Genomic DNA, 10,815 nt, shown 5'->3' on the forward strand with positions numbered 1-10,815 from the left:
TGCCACCCTGCTGTACATACGTTTTACAGTTGTTGTGTTCAGGATAGAGGTTTTAGAGTTTGTTTAAGTTGTCTGTAAATACGTTTCATAGAGTTTTGTTAGATCTCTTCTCAGGTAAATAGGTTCTATAGTTTGTTGTTGTTGTTGTGGTTGTTGTTGTTGTTGTTACCAATATTCTTACAGTGTAAATATGTGGTGTAGTTCATTCTTGTTCCTTTTCTTCTACAGATAAACAGTCTTTGATTTTCACACCCCAGTTCTCTTTGCATTTTCTTCGGGCACATTTGCAAAGCTGTGGCTTGTTTCGGGAACAATGTTTGCAGGACTCTAAAAAGAGTATCACAACCGCTCTGCCACACTCTCAGCTGCTGCTGCTGCCCCAAAAAGCACTGGCTGGCTTTGCTCACACAATCACAGTTGTGGTGGCATTTCTACCACACCACAGGACAGCGATGTTTTCCCTCTTCTCCTGGAAATACCTACAGCACTTGTGGGTAGCAAGGCAAACATGAGCCTCTTTTAGTGGCCCTTGAAATTGGACATGTGAAATGAGGCACACAAAGCCACAGGCCAGCTGAACCTGGCATCTCTGAATGGGTCTTTACATTCTTCCCAGGAAGATGAATGGCAATCACTATTTTGGCAGGGAGGAAAGTGCATCAGCTAGCAATTTGCTGTAGAAAATGTGCTTTCTGCTCCTCTCACAGCCAAAACTCCTACCCATTTCTTGGAAGTCCTTCTTAGATAAGGACCGTGTTCAACTGAGTGACAGTGAAGCCAAATGGCAATGCCGCAATCAATTGTCCTGTACACAATCTCCTTCATCCACGTGGAAGGTTACTCACGGGCACACAAGAGGACGGAAGAAACCCAAATGCATCGTTGGACATCATAAAGTCAGACGTGTTGAGGGATGAAGAAATCTTGCAGAGATATGGAAAGCTGCCCTGAAAACCCAGTTCGGGGAGAGCCTGAGCTCTTTTGTGCTTCTAGGCCTGAAGATGCTCAGCACCTTTCCCAGATGCTCAGCAGGCAGTAGGATTGTGCCTGAATCTGGCTCTGGAAATGCCAGTGCCTCAACTGAGAGCTGTGGCAATGATTTCCATTGCATGGAGAGGGGCCACAAGAGTCCTGCAAGAGTCTTTCAGCAGAGCAAACAGCAGCCTGGAGGGTGGGCAATGCTGCATCTGGACCACTGCATGCTCATCCTTCACCACAATGCAGAGCTGCCATGGATCACTTTTTCCATTTCTCCTGTTGGATATGTTTTGGAGAAGTTGTTCTAGGTGGCTTTGGATGGTGATCCAAGTAGGAAGCAGCCATTCGCCTGCTGTGATATCCTTACAACTAGTCCTAACGTCTCATTGCCTTTGGTTTGATTGGGGGTGTTTTATCTGTTTGTTTGATTGGTTTCTTTGGGTTGGTTTCTTTGTGTTTTTCTCTGTTTTGCTTGGAGTTTCTTTTCCTTTTTTAGAAATGACTGGTGAAGTTGGCACAACCAAACTCCAGAAAACGTAAAGCAGGCTTGACTTTCCAGAAATTGCTTTTGGCTGGCTTTAGCTGCATTCCCCAGGCTCACGATCAGCAGTAGATATTTGCAGGTTTTGCTCTGCATCCTCAGCCTGCCCAGGTGTTGTTCAGTGTTTCAGCAGTGGAGAAGACGATGGATATTTTGCTAAACCTCCTTTCAAACAACAAAACTTGGGTTAGCACGACAGAAAAGAAGAAAAGAAAATCTTCGCCAGTTAGAACAGAGCCAGAGTCCCACCATTTCCCCCTCCACTTCTCTTTCTTTTCTACATTTAGAGGTAAAGCTTCCATCTCCAAAAGCTTCCATCTCTCACTTCCTGATGTAGCCATTTGCTACCCTTTAGCCTTGACTGCCACGCATCGGACTGCTGTCCGTGTGGGGCTGGGGATGCTCAGCCTGGAAAGAGAAGGGGGCTGGCGAGGCCTCCCTGCAGCTCTAGGAAAGATGGGCACAGGGAGGAGAAGCCTTTCAACTGCAGGAGTGAGCTTGAAGTTGGATCTAATGAAGCTGCTCTTTTCCACTCCGGCTGCTGGGCCACTGGCCCAGGCTGTGCACAGAGGCTGGGGATGCTCCATCCTTGGCAACATCCAAGGCCAGCTGGGAGCGGGGCTCTGAGCAACCTATTCTAGGGGAAGATCGCTCCGCTTGGAACAAGATGGTCTTTAGGGTCCCTTCCAAGCCCAAGCACCCAGGGATTCCATCATTCATTCTACGGTCTCCGTTGTCCACTTCAGCCTGGGCCTGAACTCCTGGCGGTGATGTCACAGTGCACGCTCCAGCTAGAACTTCCAGCATCCAACAACGGCCACAACACAACCCTTGGCTCCTTGTGCCAGCACGCTCTTCATTCACCCTGCTCCAAGCCTACCCCTGTCACCTTGTTGCCACCTGCTCCCTGATTCCCCCAGCAGTCCCCAAAGCTCCCCATCGCTTGGATTTTGCTCTCCATCCCTGCAGGATGTCTGCATTTGTTCCAAAAGAGGTATGGTACTATTCCACGGAGGCGGACACCCCGCAGCTGCCTGGCTGGGCTGGAGCTCTGTGGGACAGGCTGGGAAATTTTGCTAACCTCTGCAGGCTGGCACAGACGGAGAGGAGGAGACGGACGTCAATACACAGACTGATAGAGAAGAAGCCATGGAAGTGGACGGAGAGGATACTGGAGAGGAAGAGATGGATGTGGATATGTACGAGACAGAGGAAGAGATGGAGGTGGAAACGAAAGATTATGTTGAAGAGATGGATATTGATCTAAAAGACAAGGAGGAAGACATGGTCTTGGGATGAAGACCGATGCCAGCAGCAGAACAGGCAGGTGCTCCCCACAGGCAGAGTGGGGCCCCTGCTGCCAGCCTGGGGCCGGGCTGGGCACTTCCTGCTCAGGGACACGCTAGCCCATGCACTGGATTCTGCTGGCCATCCCTGGCCTGGCCTGGGCTTGCTGTGGGCCACACAAGCCCTGTTCCAGTGCCTGGGCCACAGCCCCCAGCCAGGCTCCCTTCTGGCAGCAGGGTCCCACTGGGCCAGTGTCCCAGCCCGGCAGCACATGGAACACCCTTCCGTGCCTGACTGCACTGACCGTGCTACTTGTTTTTCTTCCAGGACTTAGGGACATCACAGACACAGATGCCACCCTGCTGTACATACGTTTTACAGTTGTTGTGTTCAGGATAGAGGTTTTAGAGTTTGTTTAAGTTGTCTGTAAATACGTTTCATAGAGTTTTGTTAGATCTCTTCTCAGGTAAATAGGTTCTATAGTTTGTTGTTGTTGTTGTGGTTGTTGTTGTTGTTGTTACCAATATTCTTACAGTGTAAATATGTGGTGTAGTTCATTCTTGTTCCTTTTCTTCTACAGATAAACAGTCTTTGATTTTCACACCCCAGTTCTCTTTGCATTTTCTTCGGGCACATTTGCAAAGCTGTGGCTTGTTTCGGGAACAATGTTTGCAGGACTCTAAAAAGAGTATCACAACCGCTCTGCCACACTCTCAGCTGCTGCTGCTGCCCCAAAAAGCACTGGCTGGCTTTGCTCACACAATCACAGTTGTGGTGGCATTTCTACCACACCACAGGACAGCGATGTTTTCCCTCTTCTCCTGGAAATACCTACAGCACTTGTGGGTAGCAAGGCAAACATGAGCCTCTTTTAGTGGCCCTTGAAATTGGACATGTGAAATGAGGCACACAAAGCCACAGGCCAGCTGAACCTGGCATCTCTGAATGGGTCTTTACATTCTTCCCAGGAAGATGAATGGCAATCACTATTTTGGCAGGGAGGAAAGTGCATCAGCTAGCAATTTGCTGTAGAAAATGTGCTTTCTGCTCCTCTCACAGCCAAAACTCCTACCCATTTCTTGGAAGTCCTTCTTAGATAAGGACCGTGTTCAACTGAGTGACAGTGAAGCCAAATGGCAATGCCGCAATCAATTGTCCTGTACACAATCTCCTTCATCCACGTGGAAGGTTACTCACGGGCACACAAGAGGACGGAAGAAACCCAAATGCATCGTTGGACATCATAAAGTCAGACGTGTTGAGGGATGAAGAAATCTTGCAGAGATATGGAAAGCTGCCCTGAAAACCCAGTTTGGGGAGAGCCTGAGCTCTTTTGTGCTTCTAGGCCTGAAGATGCTCAGCAGCTTTCCCAGATGCTCAGCAGGCAGTAGGATTGTGCCTGAATCTGGCTCTGGAAATGCCAGTGCCTCAACTGAGAGCTGTGGCAATGATTTCCATTGCATGGAGAGGGGCCACAAGAGTCCTGCAAGAGTCTTTCAGCAGAGCAAACAGCAGCCTGGAGGGTGGGCAATCTGGACCACTGCATGCTCATCATTCACCACAATGCAGAGCTGCCATGGATCACTTTTTCCATTTCTCCTGTTGGATATGTTTTGGAGAAGTTGTTCTAGGTGGCTTTGGATGGTGATCCAAGTAGGAAGCAGCCATTCGCCTGCTGTGATATCCTTACAACTAGTCCTAACGTCTCATTGCCTTTGGTTTGATTGGGGGTGTTTTATCTGTTTGTTTGATTGGTTTCTTTGGGTTGGTTTCTTTGTGTTTTTCTCTCTTTTGCTTGGAGTTTCTTTTCCTTTTTTAGAAATGACTGGTGAAGTTGGCACAACCAAACTCCAGAAAACGTAAAGCAGGCTTGACTTTCCAGAAATTGCTTTTGGCTGGCTTTAGCTGCATTCCCCAGGCTCACGATCAGCAGTAGATATTTGCAGGTTTTGCTCTGCATCCTCAGCCTGCCCAGGTGTTGTTCAGTGTTTCAGCAGTGGAGAAGACGATGGATATTTTGCTAAACCTCCTTTCAAACAACAAAACTTGGGTTAGCACGACAGAAAAGAAGAAAAGAAAATCTTCGCCAGTTAGAACAGAGCCAGAGTCCCACCATTTCCCCCTCCACTTCTCTTTCTTTTCTACATTTAGAGGTAAAGCTTCCATCTCCAAAAGCTTCCATCTCTCACTTCCTGATGTAGCCATTTGCTACCCTTTAGCCTTGACTGCCACGCATCGGACTGCTGTCCGTGTGGGGCTGGGGATGCTCAGCCTGGAAAGAGAAGGGGGCTGGCGAGGCCTCCCTGCAGCTCTAGGAAAGATGGGCACAGGGAGGAGAAGCCTTTCAACTGCAGGAGTGAGCTTGAAGTTGGATCTAATGAAGCTGCTCTTTTCCACTCCGGCTGCTGGGCCACTGGCCCAGGCTGTGCACAGAGGCTGGGGATGCTCCATCCTTGGCAACATCCAAGGCCAGCTGGGAGCGGGGCTCTGAGCAACCTCTTCTAGGGGAAGATCGCTCCGCTTGGAACAAGATGGTCTTTAGGGTCCCTTCCAAGCCCAAGCACCCAGGGATTCCATCATTCATTCTACGGTCTCCGTTGTCCACTTCAGCCTGGGCCTGAACTCCTGGCGGTGATGTCACAGTGCACGCTCCAGCTAGAACTTCCAGCATCCAACAACGGCCACAACACAACCCTTGGCTCCTTGTGCCAGCACGCTCTTCATTCACCCTGCTCCAAGCCTACCCCTGTCACCTTGTTGCCACCTGCTCCCTGATTCCCCCAGCAGTCCCCAAAGCTCCCCATCGCTTGGATTTTGCTCTCCATCCCTGCAGGATGTCTGCATTTGTTCCAAAAGAGGTATGGTACTATTCCACGGAGGCGGACACCCCGCAGCTGCCTGGCCGGGCTGGAGCTCTGTGGGACAGGCTGGGAAATTTTGCTAACCTCTGCAGGCTGGCACAGACCGAGAGGAGGAGACGGACGTCGATACACAGACTGATAGAGAAGAAGCCATGGAAGTGGACGGAGAGGATACTGGAGAGGAAGAGATGGATGTGGATATGTACGAGACAGAGGAAGAGATGGAGGTGGAAACGAAAGATTATGTTGAAGAGATGGATATTGATGTAAAAGACAAGGAGGAAGACATGGTCTTGGGATGAAGACCGATGCCAGCAGCAGAACAGGCAGGTGCTCCCCACAGGCAGAGTGGGGCCCCTGCTGCCAGCCTGGGGCCGGGCTGGGCACTTCCTGCTCAGGGACACGCTAGCCCATGCACTGGATTCTGCTGGCCATCCCTGGCCTGGCCTGGGCTTGCTGTGGGCCACACAAGCCCTGTTCCAGTGCCTGGGCCACAGCCCCCAGCCAGGCTCCCTTCTGGCAGCAGGGTCCCACTGGGCCAGTGTCCCAGCCCGGCAGCACATGGAACACCCTTCCGTGCCTGACTGCACTGACCGTGCTACTTGTTTTTCTTCCAGGACTTAGGGACATCACAGACACAGATGCCACCCTGCTGTACATACGTTTTACAGTTGTTGTGTTCAGGATAGAGGTTTTAGAGTTTGTTTAAGTTGTCTGTAAATACGTTTCATAGAGTTTTGTTAGATCTCTTCTCAGGTAAATAGGTTCTATAGTTTGTTGTTGTTGTTGTGGTTGTTGTTGTTGTTGTTACCAATATTCTTACAGTGTAAATATGTGGTGTAGTTCATTCTTGTTCCTTTTCTTCTACAGATAAACAGTCTTTGATTTTCACACCCCAGTTCTCTTTGCATTTTCTTCGGGCACATTTGCAAAGCTGTGGCTTGTTTCGGGAACAATGTTTGCAGGACTCTAAAAAGAGTATCACAACCGCTCTGCCACACTCTCAGCTGCTGCTGCTGCCCCAAAAAGCACTGGCTGGCTTTGCTCACACAATCACAGTTGTGGTGGCATTTCTACCACACCACAGGACAGCGATGTTTTCCCTCTTCTCCTGGAAATACCTACAGCACTTGTGGGTAGCAAGGCAAACATGAGCCTCTTTTAGTGGCCCTTGAAATTGGACATGTGAAATGAGGCACACAAAGCCACAGGCCAGCTGAACCTGGCATCTCTGAATGGGTCTTTACATTCTTCCCAGGAAGATGAATGGCAATCACTATTTTGGCAGGGAGGAAAGTGCATCAGCTAGCAATTTGCTGTAGAAAATGTGCTTTCTGCTCCTCTCACAGCCAAAACTCCTACCCATTTCTTGGAAGTCCTTCTTAGATAAGGACCGTGTTCAACTGAGTGACAGTGAAGCCAAATGGCAATGCCGCAATCAATTGTCCTGTACACAATCTCCTTCATCCACGTGGAAGGTTACTCACGGGCACACAAGAGGACGGAAGAAACCCAAATGCATCGTTGGACATCATAAAGTCAGACGTGTTGAGGGATGAAGAAATCTTGCAGAGATATGGAAAGCTGCCCTGAAAACCCAGTTCGGGGAGAGCCTGAGCTCTTTTGTGCTTCTAGGCCTGAAGATGCTCAGCACCTTTCCCAGATGCTCAGCAGGCAGTAGGATTGTGCCTGAATCTGGCTCTGGAAATGCCAGTGCCTCAACTGAGAGCTGTGGCAATGATTTCCATTGCATGGAGAGGGGCCACAAGAGTCCTGCAAGAGTCTTTCAGCAGAGCAAACAGCAGCCTGGAGGGTGGGCAATGCTGCATCTGGACCACTGCATGCTCATCCTTCACCACAATGCAGAGCTGCCATGGATCACTTTTTCCATTTCTCCTGTTGGATATGTTTTGGAGAAGTTGTTCTAGGTGGCTTTGGATGGTGATCCAAGTAGGAAGCAGCCATTCGCCTGCTGTGATATCCTTACAACTAGTCCTAACGTCTCATTGCCTTTGGTTTGATTGGGGGTGTTTTATCTGTTTGTTTGATTGGTTTCTTTGGGTTGGTTTCTTTGTGTTTTTCTCTGTTTTGCTTGGAGTTTCTTTTCCTTTTTTAGAAATGACTGGTGAAGTTGGCACAACCAAACTCCAGAAAACGTAAAGCAGGCTTGACTTTCCAGAAATTGCTTTTGGCTGGCTTTAGCTGCATTCCCCAGGCTCACGATCAGCAGTAGATATTTGCAGGTTTTGCTCTGCATCCTCAGCCTGCCCAGGTGTTGTTCAGTGTTTCAGCAGTGGAGAAGACGATGGATATTTTGCTAAACCTCCTTTCAAACAACAAAACTTGGGTTAGCACGACAGAAAAGAAGAAAAGAAAATCTTCGCCAGTTAGAACAGAGCCAGAGTCCCACCATTTCCCCCTCCACTTCTCTTTCTTTTCTACATTTAGAGGTAAAGCTTCCATCTCCAAAAGCTTCCATCTCTCACTTCCTGATGTAGCCATTTGCTACCCTTTAGCCTTGACTGCCACGCATCGGACTGCTGTCCGTGTGGGGCTGGGGATGCTCAGCCTGGAAAGAGAAGGGGGCTGGCGAGGCCTCCCTGCAGCTCTAGGAAAGATGGGCACAGGGAGGAGAAGCCTTTCAACTGCAGGAGTGAGCTTGAAGTTGGATCTAATGAAGCTGCTCTTTTCCACTCCGGCTGCTGGGCCACTGGCCCAGGCTGTGCACAGAGGCTGGGGATGCTCCATCCTTGGCAACATCCAAGGCCAGCTGGGAGCGGGGCTCTGAGCAACCTATTCTAGGGGAAGATCGCTCCGCTTGGAACAAGATGGTCTTTAGGGTCCCTTCCAAGCCCAAGCACCCAGGGATTCCATCATTCATTCTACGGTCTCCGTTGTCCACTTCAGCCTGGGCCTGAACTCCTGGCGGTGATGTCACAGTGCACGCTCCAGCTAGAACTTCCAGCATCCAGCAACGGCCACAACACAACCCTTGGCTCCTTGTGCCAGCACGCTCTTCATTCACCCTGCTCCAAGCCTACCCCTGTCACCTTGTTGCCACCTGCTCCCTGATTCCCCCAGCAGTCCCCAAAGCTCCCCATCGCTTGGATTTTGCTCTCCATCCCTGCAGGATGTCTGCATTTGTTCCAAAAGAGGTATGGTACTATTCCACGGAGGCGGACACCCCGCAGCTGCCTGGCTGGGCTGGAGCTCTGTGGGACAGGCTGGGAAATTTTGCTAACCTCTGCAGGCTGGCACAGACGGAGAGGAGGAGACGGACGTCAATACACAGACTGATAGAGAAGAAGCCATGGAAGTGGACGGAGAGGATACTGGAGAGGAAGAGATGGATGTGGATATGTACGAGACAGAGGAAGAGATGGAGGTGGAAACGAAAGATTATGTTGAAGAGATGGATATTGATCTAAAAGACAAGGAGGAAGACATGGTCTTGGGATGAAGACCGATGCCAGCAGCAGAACAGGCAGGTGCTCCCCACAGGCAGAGTGGGGCCCCTGCTGCCAGCCTGGGGCCGGGCTGGGCACTTCCTGCTCAGGGACACGCTAGCCCATGCACTGGATTCTGCTGGCCATCCCTGGCCTGGCCTGGGCTTGCTGTGGGCCACACAAGCCCTGTTCCAGTGCCTGGGCCACAGCCCCCAGCCAGGCTCCCTTCTGGCAGCAGGGTCCCACTGGGCCAGTGTCCCAGCCCGGCAGCACATGGAACACCCTTCCGTGCCTGACTGCACTGACCGTGCTACTTGTTTTTCTTCCAGGACTTAGGGACATCACAGACACAGATGCCACCCTGCTGTACATACGTTTTACAGTTGTTGTGTTCAGGATAGAGGTTTTAGAGTTTGTTTAAGTTGTCTGTAAATACGTTTCATAGAGTTTTGTTAGATCTCTTCTCAGGTAAATAGGTTCTATAGTTTGTTGTTGTTGTTGTGGTTGTTGTTGTTGTTGTTACCAATATTCTTACAGTGTAAATATGTGGTGTAGTTCATTCTTGTTCCTTTTCTTCTACAGATAAACAGTCTTTGATTTTCACACCCCAGTTCTCTTTGCATTTTCTTCGGGCACATTTGCAAAGCTGTGGCTTGTTTCGGGAACAATGTTTGCAGGACTCTAAAAAGAGTATCACAACCGCTCTGCCACACTCTCAGCTGCTGCTGCTGCCCCAAAAAGCACTGGCTGGCTTTGCTCACACAATCACAGTTGTGGTGGCATTTCTACCACACCACAGGACAGCGATGTTTTCCCTCTTCTCCTGGAAATACCTACAGCACTTGTGGGTAGCAAGGCAAACATGAGCCTCTTTTAGTGGCCCTTGAAATTGGACATGTGAAATGAGGCACACAAAGCCACAGGCCAGCTGAACCTGGCATCTCTGAATGGGTCTTTACATTCTTCCCAGGAAGATGAATGGCAATCACTATTTTGGCAGGGAGGAAAGTGCATCAGCTAGCAATTTGCTGTAGAAAATGTGCTTTCTGCTCCTCTCACAGCCAAAACTCCTACCCATTTCTTGGAAGTCCTTCTTAGATAAGGACCGTGTTCAACTGAGTGACAGTGAAGCCAAATGGCAATGCCGCAATCAATTGTCCTGTACACAATCTCCTTCATCCACGTGGAAGGTTACTCACGGGCACACAAGAGGACGGAAGAAACCCAAATGCATCGTTGGACATCATAAAGTCAGACGTGTTGAGGGATGAAGAAATCTTGCAGAGATATGGAAAGCTGCCCTGAAAACCCAGTTTGGGGAGAGCCTGAGCTCTTTTGTGCTTCTAGGCCTGAAGATGCTCAGCAGCTTTCCCAGATGCTCAGCAGGCAGTAGGATTGTGCCTGAATCTGGCTCTGGAAATGCCAGTGCCTCAACTGAGAGCTGTGGCAATGATTTCCATTGCATGGAGAGGGGCCACAAGAGTCCTGCAAGAGTCTTTCAGCAGAGCAAACAGCAGCCTGGAGGGTGGGCAATCTGGACCACTGCATGCTCATCATTCACCACAATGCAGAGCTGCCATGGATCACTTTTTCCATTTCTCCTGTTGGATATGTTTTGGAGAAGTTGTTCTAGGTGGCTTTGGATGGTGATCCAAGTAGGAAGCAGCCATTCGCCTGCTGTGATATCCTTACAACTAGTCCT

General features: G+C 49.8%; 1 long non-coding RNA gene across 1 annotated transcript; it reads left to right on the forward strand.

The window, feature by feature from the left end:
* The first annotated feature begins 3,434 nt into the window (after window positions 1-3,434).
* Window positions 3,435-9,716, forward strand: LOC147645955 (uncharacterized). The gene is made up of 5 exons (XR_015282054.1): window positions 3,435-5,664; window positions 5,760-5,993; window positions 6,285-8,822; window positions 8,918-9,151; window positions 9,443-9,716. It is a non-coding gene; the product is annotated as an uncharacterized LOC147645955 (long non-coding RNA).
* The last annotated feature ends 1,099 nt before the right edge of the window (window positions 9,717-10,815 follow it).

Source organism: Cyanistes caeruleus, unplaced genomic scaffold (genome assembly GCF_971803275.1).
Source record: "Cyanistes caeruleus unplaced genomic scaffold, bCyaCae1.hap1.1 HAP1_SCAFFOLD_142, whole genome shotgun sequence".
Taxonomy (NCBI): domain Eukaryota; kingdom Metazoa; phylum Chordata; class Aves; order Passeriformes; family Paridae; genus Cyanistes; species Cyanistes caeruleus.